The sequence below is a fragment of the Theropithecus gelada genome, chromosome 2, assembly GCF_003255815.1.
Source record: "Theropithecus gelada isolate Dixy chromosome 2, Tgel_1.0, whole genome shotgun sequence".
Taxonomy (NCBI): Eukaryota; Metazoa; Chordata; class Mammalia; order Primates; family Cercopithecidae; genus Theropithecus; species Theropithecus gelada.
The window spans coordinates 98,338,502-98,360,887 of record NC_037669.1 but is presented as its reverse complement, the minus strand read 5'-3'; the positions used below and the strand labels follow the sequence as shown (position 1 = coordinate 98,360,887).

General features: G+C 46.2%; 1 protein-coding gene across 1 annotated transcript in view; it reads left to right on the top strand.

Moving 5' to 3' along the window:
• The first annotated feature begins 651 nt into the window (after positions 1-651).
• The window catches only part of TRAK1 (trafficking kinesin protein 1), a 214,060-nt gene continuing 192,325 nt past the window's right edge, over positions 652-22,386 (top strand). The window contains exon 1 of the mRNA XM_025375297.1: positions 652-1,018. The gene's annotated coding sequence lies outside the window, so the exon portion shown is untranslated. The remainder of the gene's footprint in view (positions 1,019-22,386) is intronic.

The following is a 22,386-nucleotide window of genomic DNA, read 5'->3' as shown; positions in this document are numbered from 1 at the left end:
GCCCGCTCTGCTGTCCACCACACCCCCGCCTGTCATCCTTTGGTGGCATCTTACTCCAAACGCCAGTTCCATCCCCTCCAGCCTTCTCCCCGTCCCCGGCTCCATCCTCTCTCCATTTAAGCCTAAGGGCAGCTTTGCTAAAAGACAGCCCGCCCTGCAGGAACAGAACGCCTGCACTTCCACTGTGTTCACCACAATCAGCGCCCCGGGCCGCGGGGGTCCCATCCTTCCCTTAGACCGACTCTGGAAGGACCCCGAGAAGTGCTAGAAGAAAATAAGCGCTCGAGGAGGGGTGTGATCAGCTTTTCCGGATCCAGGTCTTTACTGGATACTTCTCTGTGCCCCACAGCGTGGGTAAAAGTGCAGGGGCGGCCACGGGCGAGGAAGGCGGGGCGCGGCTCCAGACGACTAGGACGTGGCCGGCGGGAATCCTGGAGGGCGGCCCGCAGGTGGCGGCGCGGGGCGGCGGGCGGGGCTGGGAAGGGGGAGGGCTCGGCGCGCGTCGGGCGGTGACGGCAGCGCGGAGGGGAGGTGCGAGCCGCCCGCTCGCCGGGGAGCCATGGCGAGAGGCCGCGCCGCGGCGCCCGCATCAGTCCCCGCGTCCGCAGCAGCGCCCCTACCCGCCGCCCCGGGGCCCACCCGGCCGCCGCCCCCGCGCGCCCCGAGCCTTTGACGCCCCGCGCCTCGAGCGAGGCGTCCCCCGGCGCGGGGCCGCGCGCGGGAGAGCCCGAGTGCAGCCTTAGCGTTCCCGAGAGTCTCGAACGCCCCGACGACCCCCGCGTCTCCGAACCCCGGACTCGGAGCCCAGGAGCGCCAGGGCGGCAGGCGGGCAGTAGGAGGCGGCGGCGCCGGAGCGGAACCACCGCGAGTGCCCCCGTGCCGCGCGGCCGGCTGCAGCGGAGGGAACCGGAGCAGCCGGGGGGCCGGGGCCGGGCCGAGAACAACGCGGAGGAAGCCCCCACCGAGGCCCCCGGGGACCGCGCCTGCTGCCGGGTTGCGCTCCGCGTCCCTCTTGCGGGTAAGCCAGGGTTCCGCTCACCCGCGCCCCCTGCGCCTCGGGCCCGGGGGATGGGGAAGGACACGGGTGTTCCGGGAGTGTCCGCTTGAGATAGTGGCGGCGGGAGAGGCCGGGCGCCGGGACCCTGCGGGGACAGCCCTCCTAATGCGCCGGCCGCACCTGCAGGAGGACCTTGGAGCCCGGAAAAGTGCCCCTAGGGCATCGTGTCGGCCGCGCCGCGTGGCCTGGATTCCGCGCTCCGGCACTCCGAGGTGACAGTGAGGCGACCTTCAAAGAGCCTGGAGCTGAGCCAGGCCAGAGCGCGGGCAGCACCCCGATTCCCACTCACCCGCAAAACTTGATGAAAATGACATCATCTGAGCTTGTCAGAGAGCAGAAAGATGCCTTAGAGTCTTCCTTTGCATCCTCAGAGTTAACAAGTTTACTTTGTCACTTTCTTGACTTGATTTTTAAAGTTCTTTTCTAGTCTCCAAGGTCAACCTCTTGCAGGTGAAAACAGATATAATGAACTGTATCGTTTCTTCTTTTGCAAAGTTGTGTTTTAGGAAAGATGTTAAAAGTTGACCCACTCTTGAGGCTGACGCTGGGTGCCCCCTCCCCGTTAAGCTTCCCTGTTTTAGAACCCTTGGCTGCACTTGTTCAGACACTGAAATTAGCGTCCGCTTTGAGAGCCTTCAAAGTATTCGTCGTTGGACCGCTGATATATATATATATATTTTCTGATACGCTTCACTATAACTTTATTTGCTTCAAATGTGTAAACGTTGTCAATACTATCTGTGAGTGTGTATTGGGGACTGGTAATCTTTTCTGGAGGGTCTTTTGTTTATCTGGAAGCGCAGTGGAGGTTACCATAGGGAAACAGTCTAGTTCCAGGGTCCTTTCCAATTTCCAACTACAAGAGCAGCAAAGAGGAAGGTGCTCAGACTGAGCTCTGATTAGCCTTGGAGCCAGTCTGCACTGGGGAGGGTCTCCCCGGATTGAGTGAAGGGACAACGGGCTGGGAGCTTGACTGGTAGGTTTGGAGAGTTGGACCTGGAGTGACAGATGGCGCCTTCCCTTTTGTCTCTCGGTTTGGAATGGTCATACTCGGTTGCTCTTTGATCTTTGACCTCAGCTTTGTCGTAGAGGTTCCCAGGCCAGTGTAGTCTAAGCCAGCTGGAGAGCTGAGCCGGGCCCGGGGGATGCTGAATCGGGTTAAAGCCCTTGTCTCAGGGCTGCGAGTTTGGCAACAGTTGGGTTTCAGCTTGGCCCCAGCACCAGCCGTTTCCTGTTTGATGCCCCAGGGACCAGTTTCCCATCCCCAGCGCTCGGTTGAGGGTGTCTCCACTCTGGCTGTGTTGCTTCTCCTTCTCTTTGGTCTTGGAGTGGGAAACTTGGACTGAAATTCCAACTCGTCTCTCTTTATTGGCTGTGTGACCTTACTTAACCTCTCTGTCCTGCTCTTCCCCTCTCTGGAAGACAATGTTTTAAATGGAAGTGTCTGTCTGTAAAAGTTTGACTGAATAACATGGGAGAGTTTTCAGGTCTCATTCCAACATGGTTGGGTTTGTAATTTGGTAACCTTTTTGAGCCCCAACAGGGATAATAAAGCATATAATAGTAATTGTTGTTTTATAGGTTTATTGTGAGGGTTAAATCAGGTAATATAGAAGAGCTTTGGGCCGGGCGTGGTGACTCACGCATGTATTCCCAGCACTTTGGGAGGCTGAGGCAGGTGGATCGCTTAAGGTCAGGAGTTCGAGACCCGCCAGGCCAACATGGTGAAACCCCCGTCTCTACTAAAAATACAAAAATTAGCTGGGCATGATGATGGGCACCTGTAATCCCAGCTACTCAGGAGGGTGAGGCAGGAGAATAGCTTGAATCCGGGAGGCAGAGGTTTCATTGAGCCAAGATCGCATCACTGCACTTCAGCCAGGGCGACAGAGCAAGACCCTATCTCAAAAACAAAAACAAAAAACGTAAAAATAAAAGGGCTTTCAAAATAATAGAGCACTATTCACATTGAATGGAGTTCTTAAACTTTCACTTTCCAAATTAACAACACCTTAAGTTTTGCTGTCTTAAGTGGACTTTGTTCCTGTCATGCATTCTATTGCATTCTGTTTTTTTTTTTTTTTTTTATTCTTTGAGACGGAGTGTTGCTCTGTCACCCAGGCTAGAGTACAGTGGTGTGATCTTGGCTCACTGTGGCCTCCACCTCCCCGGTTCAAGCGATTCTCTAGCCTCAGCCTCCCGAGTAGCTGGGATTACAGGCACCTGCCACCATGCCCAGCTAATTTTTGTATTTTTAGTAGAGACGAGGTTTCACCATGTTGGCCAGGCTGGTCTCAAACTCTTGGCCTCGAGGGATCTGCTGGCCACGACCTCCCAAAGTGCTGGGATTACAGGCGCGAGCCACCACTTCTGGTCCCTGTCGTTGCATTCTGAGTCCCTGCCTCTGACCTTGTATATAGTAGGCCTCTGTAATTGTTTGATGATTCTTGAATTAACCATCTGGGTTCCCCATCTTGACTTCGTGCTCCCAAGGCAGAAAACAGACCTTGGGCAGTCTCCTCTTCATCAGCTGTCGGAGTTTTTATAGATGTGATTGTTCTGTTGCACCATATAGCTCATAAGAGAGCCAAGGAGAGTAAGCAGATAGGTGGCCAGTTTTTCTACAAGGGACAGTTCTTTTTTTACCCTTTGGGGCTTAAGTAAGAAAGGCATTGGAGGGCGAACAGTCATTTAAACTCACTGAGGGTTGCAGATTTTCAGTGAAGCCTTTTGTGCATGCCAGAGTTTAACACTGTATGGTTGGGAAGTTTGATAAACTTGAAAATAAAGTTACCATGAAAAAATGGACTCTGATCACCGGCTGTGGTGGCTCACGCCTGTAATTCTAGCACTTTGGGAGGCCTAGGCAGGTGGATTGCCTGAGCTCAGGAGTTCAAGACCAGCCTGGGCAACACGATGAAGCCCTGTCTCTACTAAAATACAAAAATTTAGCCGGGCATGGCGGCATGTGTCTGTAATCCCAGCTACATGGGAGGCAGAGGCAGGAGAATTGCTCGAACCTGGGAGGTGGAGGTTGCAGTGGGCCGAGATTGCGCCATTGCACTCCAGCCTGGGCGACAGAGTAAGACTCTTGTCTCAAAAACAAAACAACAAAAAAAGAGAAAATGGACTCTGATTTATTTAACTCATCTATATTTGGCATGCACTGTGATTTTTGTAGGGGAAGACAAGAGGATGCTGTTTTTAAAAGATGGAGATAGAACCCAAGGGCTTATGTGGGTTCTTAGGTTTTATTTTATTCTTGGATAGAGAGACACTGTCGTTAGACAGAGATACACTGTTGAATGAATGGGTCTTCTGGCTTCTCACCTCCTTTCCCCCCCTTCTTTTCAAACAAATATTCCCTATTCTGACTTGTCTTCTTAGATGTATCTAAATGGAGGCCACTTGCAGTGTTGAAAAGTGCAGTTTTAGTGAAGAGACAGTAAATAATTACATATGCATAAAACTAGATGTCTCCTGAGTTACTTAGAATACCAATGATGTTTAGCTGCTTAAAGGCTTTGATAGGCATTTTATGAAAGGCTGTGTAGTATTATTCATTATAGTGAGAAATTTATTTAATTATTATTGTTAATAGCGCACCTGAGGTGGAACAGGGTGGAATGGGATGGGAGGGGAGCTCTTGAAATCCTTGTTTGGACTTCTTCTTTTGTTTTCAAAATTTATTATTTTTATTTTACAGTACTGTTCCTTTCAGAGCAGGGCTAACTCATAGGCAGTGTGCTTATAGACAGCCTGTTTGGACTTCCTTAAACTTTTTTTTTTTTTTTTTTTTAATAGAGACAGGTTCTTGCTATGTAACAGGTGTGAAGCTGGGAATAGCCCTTCCTAGAATGCTGAGGTGGGAGGATCACTTGAGCCCAGGAGTTTGAGACCAGCCTGGGCAACATAGTGAGACCGCATGGTTACAAAAAAAAAAAAAAAAAAAAAGAAAAAGGAAAGAAAAAAAAAAGAAAAAATTAGCCAGGTGTGGTGATGTGCACCTATAGTTCCAGCTACTAGGGAGGCTGCAGTGGGAGAATCTTGAGCCCAGGAGGTTGAGGCTGCAGTGAGCCATTATTGCACCATTGTACTCTAGCCTAGGTGACAGAGTGAGCCCCCCCCCCAAAAAAAAAAGCTGTCTGAGTCAAAAAGTGCTCTTAAGGAAAATGTACCTTGTTTTCCCTGAGGTTCTGGGGACTCCCCAGCGTAAGCACATGTGCCCCATTTTGGGAATTGTGGAGCTGGATTATTTCTAGGGTCTCTTCTAGTTCCAGGACATTCAGAAGCAGAGGATAATCTATCTAGAGGAAATGGATTTTGTACTAACATCGACAAGGATGCTCCATCACAGTATAAGTTATCCACATTTGAATGTTAAATAAGACCATGCTGTGGGTACTCAGGTGACTTTAAAAATCTTTTTTTTTTCTTTTAAGAAGTAGGTGAAAATAACTGAACTTGTGGACTAAGTGGCTTAACATTTTCTGAAAAGTATCTCTTTAGCATACTATTCAGAGCACTTACTGCATTCCTCCTTAATGACTAGAATTAGTTACTAGATAACATGATTATGTTGATTAAAAGATGTCACTGTCTACTAATTTATGTCAATACAGATGAACTATTAGCAAATCCTATCTTCCATTACATAGATGCAGGTTGATTTATGTCACTTAAAAAAATGCATATTAATGGCCGAGCATGGTGGCTCATGCCTATAATCCCAACACTTTGGGAGGCTGAAGTGGGTGGATCGCGAGGTCAGGAGATCAAGACCATCCTGGTCAACATGGTGAAACCCCATCTCTATTAAAAATACAAAAATTAGCCAGGCATGGTGGCGGACGCCTGTAATCCCAGCTACTCGGGAGGCTGAGGAAGGAGAATCGCTTGAACCTGGGAAGGGGAGGTTGCATTGAGCCAAGATTGCACCACTGCACTCCAGCCTGGCAACAGAGTATTAAAAAAAAAAAGAAAGAAGGAAAGAAAAAAGCATATTAATTAGAATAGGAATGTAGGATCTCACTTTTTTTTTTGTCTCTCTCCAGGATTACAGGGATAAAACATTTATGCATATGGAGAACCATGGGATTTTAGAAGTTGTCCATCAGTTCCTCTGGTTGTTTTGGTCCAATAAAAAATTCTTTTTTTAGGGATAGAATCTCCGTTTGTTGCCTGGGCTGAAGTGCAGTGGCATGATCATAGCTCACTGTAACCTTAAACTCCTGGACTCAAGCCATCTTTCTGCTTTGGCTTCCCAAGTAGCATGCGTGCTGCCACACCTGGCTGATTTTCTTTTCTTTTCTTAAATTTTTTTGTAAAGATGAGGTCTTGCTATGTTGCCCAGGCTGCCTTAACCTCAAGCGATCTTTCTGCCTGGCCTCCCAAAGTATGGGGATTACAAGCACGAACCACTGTACCTGGCCAGGCAGTTCTTTAACATAAACAACATGTGCTGTGGGTCTGGATTTTTTTAATGCTGACATTCTGTAAGCTCTCAGTTTTTAAGTTTTGCAAATGTGGAACAGATATGATACAACCTACTCTAGATACACAGCCTCTAGTGTAGGCTGCCTCCTTTTCTTATAGGTTTCTATCAAATAATTTCCAGCTTGAGATTCGAGATGTGACCAAAGATAAAATGTCTCTCTATAATGTTAGAAGTGGTTTGGCCTCACCTGTATTATTGAGTAAGGAATTTGGACCTTGGGGAGCAGGTAAACAATGAGAGCAGAAACTACCCTTGAATTTATGTTTGTCTGAGGACCACTGGGAAATATTTCTTGAAGAGTGGGGAAGACAAATTCCTTTGACCTCCGAAGAATTGATTGTCCTCAGTGTGATGAGAAAGTCAGGGAGAGAGTGACTGAAGACAGCGCAGCTGTTCATGGCAAAGGGACTGATGGTCCAGATTCATGGTAGAACCAGGTGGCCCTGTTCTGGCTGGAGAACAGCAGTGGGAAGAGGACAGTGCTCACGAGAGAGAGATCCTGTCTGTCTCGGTTTCTGCCTGACTTTTGGTTGCTGCTGTGTTCTGTGGAACAAATATTTTATATCATGTTGCATTACCATCTAAGGTTGACAAGTTAACTAGAACCTTTAATTTTTTACACATTGAACCTTTAATTATCTTAGCTCCATTAATTTTACTTACATATACCAATTGTACTGCCAGTAACTCCTCGTAGATAACCACTCTTGTGACCACTATTACCATAGGATGATTGTGCCTGTTTTGGACTTCATGTAAATGGAGTCATATAATGTATACTTTTGTGTCTGGTCTTGCTCAATGTTTTGTCTGCAATGTTCATCTGTTTGTTGCATGTACTAGTGCTTCATTCCTTTTTAGTGTGGAATAGGATTCCATTTTATGGTTATATCATGATTTGTTCATGCATTTATCTGTTGATGGACATTTGGTTTTTTTCCAGTGGGGACTATCATGGATAAAACTGCTATGAACTAAGTATATAAGTACTCGTTTCTCTCGGGGATATGCTCAGGAGTAGATCATTGGGTCATAAGACATATGTTCGGCTTTAATAAAAGTTTTCCAAGTGTTCATTCTTCTTTGGATTTGGCATATGAGACTTCCGGAAGAACAAGGATAACTCAGTGAAACAGTATGCTACATCTTGTGATTCTGAATACAGGGCCCCCACAGTAAACTTGGTTTGCCTGTTGGACTTCCAGTTAGGGAGTTTGGTAATCTGATATCTTGAGAGATCTAGCAAGACAGTTATAGTATCAAGGAGCAGTTTTTATTTAGTGGGAGATCCAGAGGTGTGGACCTTGCCTGCACTGCAGAATTTCAAACCTGGGAAGAAAATTGGAGGTTTACTTAAACTAACAGGACAGATTCTTGTCATGTTACAAAGTTGGAATTCGCAAGCTTTATACTGGAGAATTAAAAATGCAAAACAAACAAAAAACCAAACCTATGATTCAGGAGTAGCATTATAATGATTTAGAGGAAAGGTGGGGAGGAAGAAAATGAGCAATTTGTTATGTGTATGACTCACTGGTGCTGTGTCTCTGAGTGTTACATTTGGGTGCAGCATTTCCGAGACAATTGGTTTACTGGCTTTCATAGTGGAGAATAAAAGTATTACCTAGACAGTGAGCATTTCATTTCAACCTTTGCATCTAGAATATGTTTTAAATAAAATGCAGCATACTATGGGAATTGTACAGTTGTACAATTGATTTATGTACCTGAGTGGGATGTAGCTTTGTTTTCATTCATTAGTTAAAAAGTAAAAACCTTCAGATTTAACAGTGTAGATACAATGCAGCACACCATTGATGTGTTTGAAGCCATGACTTTTTTTTCTGTGTAAGATTGGTGCTTAGGTGTGTGGAACCCAGCGACTCCTGTTTGACAGGCAGCTTTGGAATCATTACCTTATATGATAACTTCATACAGTTATTATTTGTTTGAAATGGAGTCTTGCTCTGTTGCCCAGGCTGAAGTGCAGTGGCATGATCTTGGCTCACTGCAGCCTCTATATCCCAGATTCAAGCAGTTCTCCTGCCTCAGCCTCCTAAGTAGCTGGGATTACAGGCATGTGCCACTACACCTGGCTAAGTGTTGTATTTTTAGTAGAGGCGGAGTTTCACCATGTTGGCCAGGCTGGTCTCGAACTCCTGACATCAGGTTATCCACCCACCTTGGCCTCACAAACTGCTGGGATTACAGGTGTGAGCCACCGTGCCTGGCCCTCATACAGTTATTAAGAGGATTATGTGAGCTTATACATATGTTTGGCTAAGAGGAAGCATTTGTGTTAGCCATAATTATTGTTTTTACTGAACTCCTTATGATCCATTCATCCAAAAATAGTTTGGAGCAGGTATTCTGTGCCACACCTCAAGGGTGGGGTGTGCACTGGACTTCATCTGTATGACAGTAACAGGAATAGCCCTCATGGCCTAAAGCATTGATGTGAGCTGTGGTTTTTGCTCACTTGACAACTACCTTCCCTGCTTTGACTTTGAGGAGAATGGGTTAATTTTGCAGTGGTCCCAAGGCATTAGAAGAATCCCTTTGGATTTGAATATCAAGACATTCCAAAGATCTCTTGTGGGAGAAACATAGTTTGGTGTTATATATTTGGGAAAACATCTTTCTATTTGAGAAGACAAGCAGATTGTTATTATTACAGCAGCGGATAAAAGGTGTGACAGGCAAATCATTGGCAAAATAGACTAAAATGTTGACTGGTGCAGTAGATGTTTTATACTGTATTTGAAAGATAGGAAAGTAGTTAGTCTTGTTAAATTACTGACCGGGTGTAGCAGCTCACGCCTGTAATGCCAGCACTTTGGGAGGCCAGGGCGGGTGGATTGCTTGAGCCCAGGAATTGGAGACCAGCCTGGGCAATATGGTGAAACCCCATCTCTACAAAAAGTACTAAAATTGGCTGGGCATGGTTGTGTGCCCCAGTAGTCCCAACTATCCGGGAAGTTGAAACAGAAGGATTGCTTGAGCCCGGGAGGCAGAGGTTGCAGTGAGCCGTGATTACACCATTGCACTCCGGCCTGGGCAACGGAAGGAGACCCTGTCAAAAAAAAACAAAAACAAAAAAAAACACTTTAGTACAAGATGAATGTTTTCACAACAATTGAGTGTTAACTTGCAAAACTTTTAGGTGGGCTAAGTCTCTTGATGTTATAGTAGAAGTGATACTCATGGAAAGGAATAAAGAAAATAAATATTGCTGACTGGGCGTGGTGGCTCATGCCTGTAATCCCAGCACTTTGGGAGGCTGAGGTGGGCAGATCACGAGGTCAGGAGATTGAGACCATCCTGGCTAACACGGTGAAACCCTGACTCCACTAAAAAGACAAAAAATTAGCTGGGCATGGTGGCGGGCGCCTGTAGTCCCAGCTACTCAGGAGGCTGAGGCAGAAGAATGGGTGAATCCAGGAGGCGGAGCTTGCAGTGAGCCGAGGTTGTGCCACTGCACTCCAGCCTGGGCGACAGAGCGAGACTCCATCTCAAAAAAAAAAAATATGTAACAAACCTGCACGTTGTGCACGTGTACCCTAGAACTTAAAGTATAATAAAAAAAAATCAAAAAAAAAAAAAAGAAAAAAAAGAAAATATTCCTGGGAGTTTGGCTATCTTATAATCCAGTTTTTGTTCTTTACAGTGTACTGAATTCTCTGTTTGGCAGAAGGCAGCATGGCAGATTGATCATCACAAGCAAGTTTGAGAATTTCCCTCACAAATTCAAGTTGCATCCACATTTGGTCACTAGGGTGGAAAGGGAAGCAGTTTGTAGATTTTCCAAAGAGAAGACCCATGGCAGGGTTGGGTGGCATTAGGAGTGCTGGCTGGCTTTACCTTGGTAAACGCGTCCTAGACCAGTATGTGATCCTAGGCCTTATCTTACCTCCATGATGACTGAGACCCAGATGGAAGCTCTGGCTGTACTGAAGGTGAGAGAGGGTGGGGGTTAGTGAGTGATAGTGCGGGTGGATGTTTAGGAGGTAAGCCTTGCTTGTTGAAGAGAGAGTGGTAGGGTAAGGGGGGGGGGCAGAGTGAAGGATAAAGCTGAGGTTCCCGAGTTGGACTACCATTAATCAGTTGTTCCAGTGGTAAGGACTTGGAGGGTCTTGTTTTGAATGTGCGGAGTTTGATGTGCTTGTGAGGTTTGTTTTTGAGATGGAATCTTGCTCTGTCACCCAGGCTGGAGTGCAGTGGCACAATCTCAGCTCATTGCAACTTCTGTCTCCCGGGTTGAAGCAGTTCTCCTTTCTCAGCCTCCCAAGTATCTGGGGATTACAGGTGACCGCCACCACGCCTGGCTGATTTTTGTATTTTTAGTAGGGGTGGGGTTTTGCCATGTTGGCCAGGCTGGTCTCGAATTCCTGACCTCAGGTGATTCGCCCACCTTGGCTCCCCAAAGTGCTGGGATTATAGGTGTGAGCCACTGTGACCGGCCACTCCTGAGATTTCTAAGTGGAGATGTTTAGGGCAGTGGGACATCTGGGCCTGACACTTCAAAGAGGGATAGGAGTTTGAGGCAAGGGTTTGGGGACCCTTCCTGTGTAGACAGTAGTGATATCCATGTGTAGGAGAACTCACAGAGGGGTAGTGACTAGAGATTGGGAGAAGACCAGAAGTGCTGCGGGAGGGAGTGTTCTTTTGGTGAAGGGTAGGGTTCACAGGGTCACTCTGCTGTGAGAGGCCAAGTGAGATAAAAGCTAAAATGTCTTTTGGGGTTGTTTATACATAGTAGGTATGCAGATATTTCTAGTTGTATCATTTGGTTCTTTTTCAGAAGAGATGCTGGCTTAGCCTTGTAAACATCGCAGTTGTATAAAAGTATTCATGATAGTCCTTAAAATACCGTAATTATCTTCGAAGTTTTGTAATTTTGCTGCGTTTAACTTATGGCAGCAATAGCATTGGTATTTTAAATCAAAACAGAACACTGTCAAGGGTTACACAACTTACTCGCGATACTAACAAGATATAAAGCACCATGTTTTTGTGTGTAACTATTTAACAGCAGATGAAGTTAATGATTGCCCACTTTCAGCTAATCATATGATTGCTATTGAAATAAATACTTGCTAGACAGGGATAGAATCTAGTAATTTGTTAGCTTCAGTACTTCATGCTTGCATACACACCCATGCTATTGTGTTACCAAGCCTGAGTTTTGAAATGTGGCGTTCTTTGTCTTTCTCTGGTGAATAAACCCCATGTGTCTTACCATAGCCATTTGACTCTTCCTGGCTGTCAGGATGTGTTGCCCTGGACTGAGAGTGAGAGATCCCAGATTTTTCAGCTTCTTTTCCAATTGCTGTGGATACCACATCAGTGCCAACATGAGTCTCCTCTTGTTACTTTCTGCTAGGCTTCCCCTTAGAAGCTGAAATTCTTTCTCTTTTTGATGCTAAGGTGCCGTTTCTTAAAATGCTAGAGAGCTTTTAAAAGTATATTGTGATGGGAATTAGTTTCAAAAGATTATACCAGAGGGGGTTAAAACTTCCCAACCTTGTAAAAACCTCACTTCTTTGTTTACATCCTCCCTACCCCCCTTTCTGCTGTGCTTGGTTTCCTCCTAGCAATATGCCTTGGACAGTCTTCCTGTCAGGCGTAACTTCCCAGATCAGGGCTCCTGGAGGCGCCTGTACCTCGGACCTGGCAACGAGGCACGCTGGGGCACGCTGGCCTTTTGTTGTGGTGTAGAAAGTTTTTCATTTGGAATTCCATTTTAAAAATAGATATAGTGTGATTTTTATCTTCTTACACTAATTTTGATAAGTTGTGTATTTTAGGGCTTTATCCACTTTAAGCTGCTCAATTAATTGGCCCAATTATTACTTTTTCAGTGTCCATAAGATCTGTAGTGATGTCCCCATCTTTTATTTCTGGCATTTGCCTTTCATGTTAAGAATGTGTCTGTTCAAAGGGAGAGGGAAAGGAAAAAAGAAGAATGTGTGTGTTCAAAGGAACTGCTGGAACAGAGTAACTTAGCTCAAGAAAATGGGAGGGGGTGGTTTCTGGAAGGGGAGAATGAACGCAGTGGAGGAAATAAAGCATGAATGTGGGGGAGGGCGGGGGCGAGGACTGCTTCTCTTGCTGGCTGCCTTCTCTCTCTGGAGAAGCTGCTGGAGAAGGAGCAGTCACGTGGGTGGTGAGCTCATTAGGCTGGGGACACCAGCTGTGCTATTATTAGGGCTTTTAAAGTCCGTGGCAGATGTTCTTAGGCGGAGTTCCAGCCTTGTTCACTTCCCACATATGGCATGATACAGTACACAGAAAAAAGAGGGACTCTTTAACAAATAGCTTTTCCATGAAGCACATCACTATTTTTTTCCCGTGAGCTTTTTTCTTTTCTTTCTTCCTCTGTCTCTGTTTCTCTCTCTGCTGTTTGTTCTTTCTTTCTCTTCTTTCTCCCTTTCTTTCTCTTTCTCCCTCTGTCTCTTTCTTGCTCTCCTCTTTCTATTTTTCTGTATTCTTATTCTCCCTGTCTCTCCCTCCATCCCTCCCTCCTTCTTTTATCCTTTGAGGCCCTTTTTATTTAATCCTTTGTGGAACTAGAAGAGGACTCAGAGGCACGTGAAGAAAGTTTGCCAATTTTAGATTAAAAGTGAGCCTTAGCATTGCATGGGCAATGTGGGCAAGTCTCAGGGTAATCATATACTAGAGATTTTTTTTTGACAAGAGCCTGTTCTGAATTGCGTGGTTAGCTTGCTGTCCTCTTCACTCTTCTGGCACAGTGGTTGTTTTTATACAGGACCACTTTTACCCCAGTTGACTGATAAGCTAGCCAGGGCACTGATTATTTTTACATACCAATTTGTGTGTTGTTTGTTTGGCTAATCACTTCTTCTGCAGCTGTTGTCCTGGGTCTCAGTGATCAAGTGATCAAAGAGATCAGTGATCCAGTGATCTATCTTTTTTTTCTTTTTCTTTTCTTTGAGACAGAGTCTAACTGTGTTGCCCAGGCTGGAGTGCAGTGGTGTGATCTCAGCTCACTGCAACCTCTGCCTCCCAAGTTCAAGCGATTCTCCTGCCTCAGCCTCCTGAGTTGCTGGGACTATAGGCACGTGCCACCACGCCCGGCTAATTTTTGTATTTTTAGTAGAGATGGAGTTTCACCATGTTGGCCAGGCTAGTCTCGAACTCCCAACCTCAGGTGATCTGCCTGCCTTGACCTCCCAAAGTGCTGGGATTACAGGTGTGAGCCACCGCTCCTGGCCAGTGATCAACTTTTGTCAGTAAGCTTCCACGTGTAGACCCTCTGTCTCCCCTCATGTTTATAGCAACCCATGTCTTGGCTTGGAGTTACAGGGTATACTCATTATCAAATTTACTTAAATAACTGCTCTGGTAGACTGACTTTCTATAGGAAATGGGCCCTTATGTGAGTATAACCTCAATGTATACTCTTCAATAAAATCTCAGAATGGTGCAACCTTCATTATAGATGTTTCCTACTGTTTCTTTCAAATTTCTGATATTTTGATATATTTACACTAATTTTATAGCTAAGCACAAAATTAATTACCTCATCATATTTTTATTTCAAAAATAATGAGATAATATGTGCATACATTTGTGACATATCTTACTCTAATAATGGCCACAACTGTCAGAAGTACATTTTTAGAAAAGCTTTTATAATCCAGGCATTTTTCTTCAAAATAAAGTAAATATATCTATTTTAGAAAAGTACTTTTGTATTTTAAACATTATTTAGTTGTAGAAAATATTTTTTAAAAAACCCCAAACCTAAACTATACAGTGAGGCCAGTATGAGAATAGAGGTACTGATATGGGTAACTAATTATTTATTAATATGTTTATTTCCCTGCAAATTCAGAGACTGGGAAAGAAAACCAGGAACAACCATTTTTCATTTCTCTAATTTTATGTTAAGGGGAATCATCAAGTAGGAAGCCTTTTCTCCCAATGGCAGACTCTGTTGTTGTTGTTTTTTTTTTTTGAGATGGGAGTTTTGCTCTCGTTGCCCAGGTTGGAGTGCAGTGGTACGATCTCGGCTCACTGTAACCTCTGCCTCCCGAGTTCAAGCGATTCTCCTGCCTTAGCCTCCTGAGTAGCTGGGATTATAGGTGCCTGCTATCACGCCCAGCTGATTTTTTGTATTTTTAGTAGAGACGGGGTTTCATCATGTTGGCCAGGCTGGTCTCGAACTCCTGACCTCAGGTGATCCACCTGCCTCAGCCTCCCAAAGTGCTGGGATTACAGGGGTGAGCCACCGCCCCTGGCCACAGCCTCTGTTCTTACAAACTAGCCGATGCAGGTGCTGGAACACCAGGCGGTGGGCCGCGTGTTTACATGCTGCTCCCACTCAGTTGCTGAGTGGTTTATGTTTATTCCAGAAATATATGGTTTGCTCTGATTTCACAGGTCTTCAGCAGGTAAGAATCACCTTTGATTAGAGTCAGGGGATTCCTGGCAGAACAGGGAGCTGGAGACCCACTTAGATCAATGATTGCTAAGTGTGAGCTGTGTGGTTTCCCTAGGCCAGGTGTTGAGTTATGACAGGAAATGAGACAGTCCCGGTCTGGGGGCAGACCAAAGATTCCCAATGTAGTAATAGATGTAGGATGTGATACCAGGTAGTGACTAGGGGAGAGAATGAGGTGGCAGCAGACATGTCTTTAGGGAGGTTATAGGTGAGCAGAGATTGACTGGGGATTGTGCCATGGGAACATATGGAGGAAAAGCTTCCCAGGCAGAGCAAACAGCAAGTGCAGAGGCTTTGGTGAGAAGGCCAATGTGGCTGCAGTGCAGGGGCCCCTGGGGAAAGTGGACGGGGATGAAGCCAGGAGATAGTCAGGGGAGGGCTGCATCCACTGGCCTGCCGGCTGCTGTAAGGAGTGTATTTTAATCTGCATATGATTGGGAACTACTGGAGGATTCCGATTATGGAGGAAGCTCAGGGGAGTAACAAGAATTGATTGATTTTTAGATTATTTATGAGACGGTATCTTAGTCTGTTCTCACATGGCTATAAAGAAATACCTGAGATTGGGTAATTTATAAAGAAAAGAGGTTTGATTGGCTTATGGTTCTGCAGGCTGCACAGGAAGCATGATGTTGGCATCTACTTGGCTTCTGGGGAAGCCTCAGGAAACTTACAATCATGGTGGAAGGCAAGCGGGGAGCCAGCACTTCACTTGGCTGGAGCGGAAGGAAGAGAAAAGGTAGAGGTGCTACACACTTTTAAACAGTACCAAGGGGGATGGTGTTAAACCATAAGAAACCACCCCCATGATCCAATCACCTCCCACCAGGCCCCACCTCCAGCATTGGGGATTACAATTCACATGAGATTTGGGCGGGAACAGAGATCCAAAGCATATCACAGTGTCTTGCTGTGTCACTCAGGCTGGGATGCAGTGGTGCAGTCTCAGCTCATGGGAGCATCAACCTCCTGGGCTCAAGTGATCCTCCCACCTCAGCCCTTCCCACAGCTGGGACTGCAGGTGCATGCCACCATGCCTGGCTAATTTTGTTTGTTTTTTGGTAGATATGGGGTCTCACTATGTTTCCCAGGCTAGTCTCGAACTCCTGGGCTCAAGCCATCCTCCCTCCTTGTCTTCCTTAAGTGCTGGGATTACAGGTATAAGCCAATGTGCCCAGCCTGATAGACTTTTTTTTGAGATAGAGTCTCACTCTGTTGGCCAGGCTGGAGTGCTGTGGTGTGATCTTAGCTCACTGCAACCTCTGCCTCTGTGGTTCAAGTGATTCTCATGTTTCAGCCTCCTTAGTAGCTGGGATTACAGGTGCGCACCACCATGCCTGGCTAATTTTTGTATTTTTAGTAGAGATGAGGTTTTACCATGTTGGCCAGGCTGGTCTCAAACCCCTGGCCTCAAGTGATCCACCCGCCTCAGCCTCCCAAAGTGCTGTGATTACAGGTGTAAGCCACTGCAACTGGCCCTGATTGATTTTTTAAATGAAACCACAGCTGCTGCATGGAGAGCCAGAGTAGGGGAGGCAGGATTGGAAGCAGGGATGGTAGAGAGGGTTTTCACTGGGATAGGTGGGAAGAGGAGGATGGTAGAAGGTGGCATTTCAAGGGAGTGGAAGGATGTGATGTGCTCTGAGGGATAGAGGGACAGGAGGAGCCAGGGGAGAGAAGAGGCGAGGGTGATGCTGAGATCTCACAGACATCTAAATGGAATTTTTTTAAGTCAGAAAACATTTACATAATTTTAAAATCCTGGGGTTAAAAATTGTTGTTGGCTGGGTGTGGTGGTTCACACCTATAATCCCAGCACTTTGGGAGGCTGAGACAGGAGGATAGCTTGAGGCCAGAAGTTCCAGACCAGCATGGGCAACATTGGGAGACTGAGGTGGTAGGATCCCTTTTGAGTCCAGGAGCGCAAGGCAGCAGTGAGCTGATCTCACCACTGTACTCCAGCCTGTGAGACAAAGCGAGACCCTGTCTCTAAAAAAAAAAAAAAAGTGTGTGTGTGTGTGTATATATATATATATACACTTTTTTATATATATATATACTTTTATATATATATATACTTTTATATATATATATATACTTTTATATATGTATATATATATATACTTTTATATATATATATATATATATACTTTTATATATATATATATGGCCGGGCATGGTAACTCACGTCTGTAATCCCAGCACTTTGGGAGGCCGAGGTGGGTGGATCACTTGAGGTCAGGAGTTCAAGATCAGCCTGCCCAACATAATGAAACCCCATCACTACTAAAAATACAAAGATGGGCCGGGCGTGGTGACGTGTGCCTGTAATCCCAGCTACTTGGGAGGCTGAGGCAGGAGAATTGCTTGAACCTGGGAGATGGAAGTTGCATTAAGCCAAGATTGCACCACTGCACTGCAGCCTGGGTGACAGAGGGAGACTCCATCTCAAAAAAAAAGAACATATATATATATGTAACTTGGTCAGGCAGTTAGTAGGGACTGCTTGGGTTAAAGTTTTGCCCTTTTAACTAGGTGGAAGCATCTTCATCTCAAGCTAGAAGTAGTGGATGAAGAAGAATGAGAATGTTCTGTTCTTTTGTAGCTGAGAAATTACTTTAATCGGCAGAAGTAAGAAGGCAAACCTCAAACTTCATCCCAAATCAATGAGCATGGTGTAACTATTGAACAGAGTACAAAGAGAAAAAGGAACGATGTGTTCAGAGCACAGTGTCAGTGATACTTAGTGATTGTTAACCTCAGCTACTTGCATTTTTTTTTTTTTTTTTTTTTTTGAGACGGAGTCTTGCTCTGTCACCCAGGCTGGAGTGCAGTGGCGTGATCTCGACTCACTGCAAACTCCGCCTCCCGGATTCAAGCAGTTCTCCTGCCTCAGCCTCCCGAGTAGCTGGGATTACAGGCATGTGCCACCATGCCCGGCTAATTTTTTTGGATTTTTAGGACAGACAGGGTTTCACCATATTGGCCAGGCTAGTCTTGAACTCCTGACCTTGTGATCCACCCGCCTTGACCTCCCAAAGTGCTGGGATTACAGGTGTGAGCCTCTGGCCTGGCCTTGAATTTTCAAAATTGAAAGTTTTCTGAAGATTCTTGACTGGGCATGGCGGCTCATGCCTATAATCCCAGCACTTTGGGAGGCTGAGGCAGGAGGATAGCTTGATAGCAACATAGCGAGACCCCCATCTCTACAAAAAATAAAAAGTTAGCCAGGCATGGTGGTGTGCGCCTGTAGTCCTAGCTACTCTGGAGGCTGAGGGAGGAGAATCACTTGAGCCCAGGAGTTTGAGGTTACGGTGAGCCATGATTGTGCTACTGCCTTCCAGCTCAGGGGACAGAGCGAGACCTTGTCTCAAAAAAATAGTTTTCTGAACATTCTTCAGGTGATTTGATAACACTTCCTCAGTGTATGTGTTGTAAAATTTGCTTAGGCTGTGTCTGGATGCAGTGCCTCATTTGAATTTTACTGTTTTAAGAATGATCCTTTTTAGAGTGGGTCTATCTGAGGCGCGTTTCTGGTTTCCTCACGACATGGATAATAACATGCCCCCAGAGTAAAGATCAGAATTTCAGAGACCAGGGAGAGTATAAAAAGATTAAACAGCTGATCCAAGGCTCATCATTATCACTCTTGCTCACCTCAACAATCTGAGATTAGTTCCCTCCCTGCAAAGCTGCTGGCCCTGAGCACAGCATGGATTGGGGAGGAGAGGGAGAAGGGAGGGGGGTGAAGTCTGAATTCTTCCCGTCTTCTGAAAAGTGAGGGGAATAAGCTCCTTCACCCTCAGGCCTGGAGAGACTGAGTCAGGAATACTTAGCAGGTTTCCTTTTTAAGTGTGTGCTGATGCTTCAAGTGGGTAAGTGGCTGAGGTTATCAGTAGAGACTCTAGAAGGTGCAGTTCTCTTGGAATCTGAAGTATTTGAGGACAGAAAATCATGCTGCTTTCTGGTGGAGTATGGTAAGAAGAATCAACACGGAGAGTTGGGCTTGTTTGGGGGTTGCAGTGAGTGAGGCATGCCTGGTTAATGCAGAATTCTCAGGCAGTGGCTGCAAGATTTCTTTCCTTTCCTCTGCGCAGTGCAGCGAGGACTGCCCATTGTCCCGTGTTGTTTGTAGCCAGGCGCGTCTTGCCAAGTACTGTGGGAAGCCCCACAATTTTGCTCAAATACACCCAGAGTGGGTCAACCCAGAAAAAAAAAAAAATCTTTGCAACCACGAGCCTCTTCTCAGGTTTTTCCACTATGTCTAATTGACATCCAAATAAATAAATATCAAACAAATCAAGAGCCACGTGAATACCATTGGCTATCTTGTGTATTAATATTGGCAACAAGACTATTGTCATATCTTGTATTTCCTCAGCATTTCTTTTTGCTCTAAGTCTGTGGCAGCAAACATTTTGTAACCCCATAAAACAAGTGTGGTAGGCTGCTTTTCTCCTTATAATGAAACTTCGTTGTCATTGGAATTAAAACACTGGCTGCCAGGCATAGCAGTGCGTGCCCATACTGAGTAGTAGTGCCAGCTACTCAGAGGCTGAGGTGGGAGGATCTCTTGAGCCCGAGAGTTCAAGGCTGCGATGAGCCATAATTGTGCACTCCAGCGTGGACAACAGAGTGAGACCTACTCTCGAAACAAAACAAACAAACCACTGACTGGCTTGTTTGGAAATATGGGAAGGAATTTTTCCTGTGGAGTTATGATCAAGTCAGCTTTTTTAGAAATATAAATTCTAGGCCAGTGTTTCCTTAACCAATATTTCGATGTGTTTGTTCTAGAAGTATTAGCACATTACATTCCCAGTGCTTTTTAATGGGCTCTGGGTAATTACCGCGGCCTCCCATCTCAGCCAGTACAGTAAGCCATTCAGGAGGACAGCCGGTGCTTATTACCCAGCAGCCTGGCAGTCCCTGACCCCTCCTCCTTGGAAATGGTGTGAGGCGCAATTAGAGAGCTCTGGTGTGGGGATAAGGGATTGCTGGGGCATAAATAATGCAATCTATCCTGTCTCTCTGTGAATGTGGTGGGGCGGAGTGGCTTTGGTGTTTGGAAGCCTGAACCTCAAATTCTGGATTCAGCATGTTTAAGATCTGTGATCTTGGCATCCTGGGTAATGTAGTGAGACCTCATCTCTACAAAAAAATTTAAAATTAGCCAGGCCTGGTGGCACATGCCTGTGGTCGCAGCTATTGAAGGATTGAGGCAGGAGGATCACTTGACCCCAGGAATTTGAGGCTGCAGTGAGCTGTGACTGGGCCACTGCATTCTAGCCCAAGCAACAGAGCAAGACCCTGTCTCAGTCAGTCAGTCAGTCAATCAATCATCTGTGATTTGGGGCAAGTCTTTAGCCTGTGAGCCACAGTTTTTCCATCTATGGAATAAGACTGTGTAGTGTGGTTGTGGGGATTAGATAAGGCGGTATATGTAAAGTTCTGCCTTGCTCTTGCTTGTTGACAGCATATAAGATGCATTTGGTGAAGGAGATCTCTGCGCTTCATTCCTTTGGGACAGGTGGTGTGTTGATATTTTCTCTTTTTCCTCCCTCTACTCCCATACTCTTTGCCTTATTCCTTGAAGACTGGGGGATTTGGCTCAAGATCATCTTCCCCTGACATACCACTGCATCATTCTGGGTTCCGATGACTCACTCAATGTCTTGATCCATCTCCTGTCCAGTGGTGGCTTCTTCACCGTGCTTCACCCACTGCCCAGGTCACAGCCTGGACTGTGTCATCTCCTGGAGTTACCTGTTCACCTGAAATCCTGAGTACAATCACCTTGTTCTCTGAATGCCAGTCCTCCCATCCCTCTGTACACATTCCTTGCCCCATCCAGGTTCTTGGCTTTTCTCCTACCCTCCATTCTTTCATCAGTGAGCACCCATTGTCCTTCCTTTGTGTAGCTGGCAGGACTCTGCCCCTGCCTTCTGAGAGCTGCTGGAGAAATCACATAGTCACCTACCAATCCAGCATGGTGACCCTGTAAACCAGCATCGGCTGGGTCATAGGGTCCTTTTTTAAAAAATTTGAAACAGAGTCTCACTGTGTCACCCAGGCTGGAGTGCAGTGGCATGATCATGGCTCACTGTAGCCTTGACCTCCCTGGGCTCAGGTGATTCTCCCACCTCAACCTCCTGAGTAGCTGGGACCACAGGCATGCACCACTACACCTGTCTAATTTTTGTATTTCTTATAGAGATGAGGTTTCTCCATGTTGTCCCGGCTGGTCTAACTCCTGGGCTCAAGTGATCTGCCTGCCTCAGTCTCCTGAAGGGCTGGGATGATAGACATGAGCCGCTGCATCCGGCTCCTTTTGTGTTTCCTTAGTCTTCTCTCTGCCTTTTGCCATGATTACTGTTCTAGACTTCCCTTGTCTTTCTCAAACACTGTACCTCATGCTTGCCCTTGGCCTTTAGAAGCTGTTCTTAACAGCGTGAGCAGGAGCCACCAGGTGTTGTGCCTCCAGCCCTCATGCCCAGCCCTATAAGGGCTGTTCTTCTGGTCTGCCTCCTGTTAGGTGAAGGAGGGGCCCTCTTCCTACCAGAGCTAGTTTGTGCCACTGACATAGATCCCATCTCACCTCCTCAGGAGCAGTACGTGGTCCATTAGCTCATCTCTGTCTCTTCAGCCTCATTCTGCCTGTGGCCTCCATCTCACCATCCTGTAACATGCTCAGTTCTCTACCAGTTTTCTAGACCACATCCCCCGCAGCCATTGCTCTTCCCTCACTTCATTTCTGGTCTCACTAAAGTGTCTTCTTTCTCCTTTCCCTGACCCTCTTGCCATCAGACACCTGAGCCTGTTATTCCAGCACCAATAACCCAGTGAATATGGTGCTAAGTCCATAAAACACCTTCTAGTTCTGGCATTCTTTGACCTTTGACAGCAGCTGGTCTATAATACCCTCATTCTTTCCTTCTTAAAATGCTATTTCCCTTGGCTTCTGGGAAGCTACGCCCTCTTGGCTTTCCTCCTACTTCTCCAACCAGCTCGCCTTAATTTCCTTGTAGACTGCAGGCTCCTTTGCCTACCTTCAGCCTTTGAATGTTGGTGTCCTTAGGGTGTGTCCTGGTGCCTTACCTGGCACACTGCTCCTGGTGATCTTGCCAGGCCAGTGCCTTGGTTGCCATCATTTCCCAAATCTTGGTCCAGACCTGTCTCCTGAGCTCTAGACCTGTTCATCCACCTGCCTGCTCATTCCTCACCTCCATTGTAGCCTGTACAAATGCTGCCCGGCTGACCACCACTGCCATTACCTGCACCCTGCCACCTCCAAAGAAAAGGATCTGCCTGTGAGCAGTGACATGGAGGGCACCGCTGTCCTCAGCTGCTCAGGCAGGAACCAGG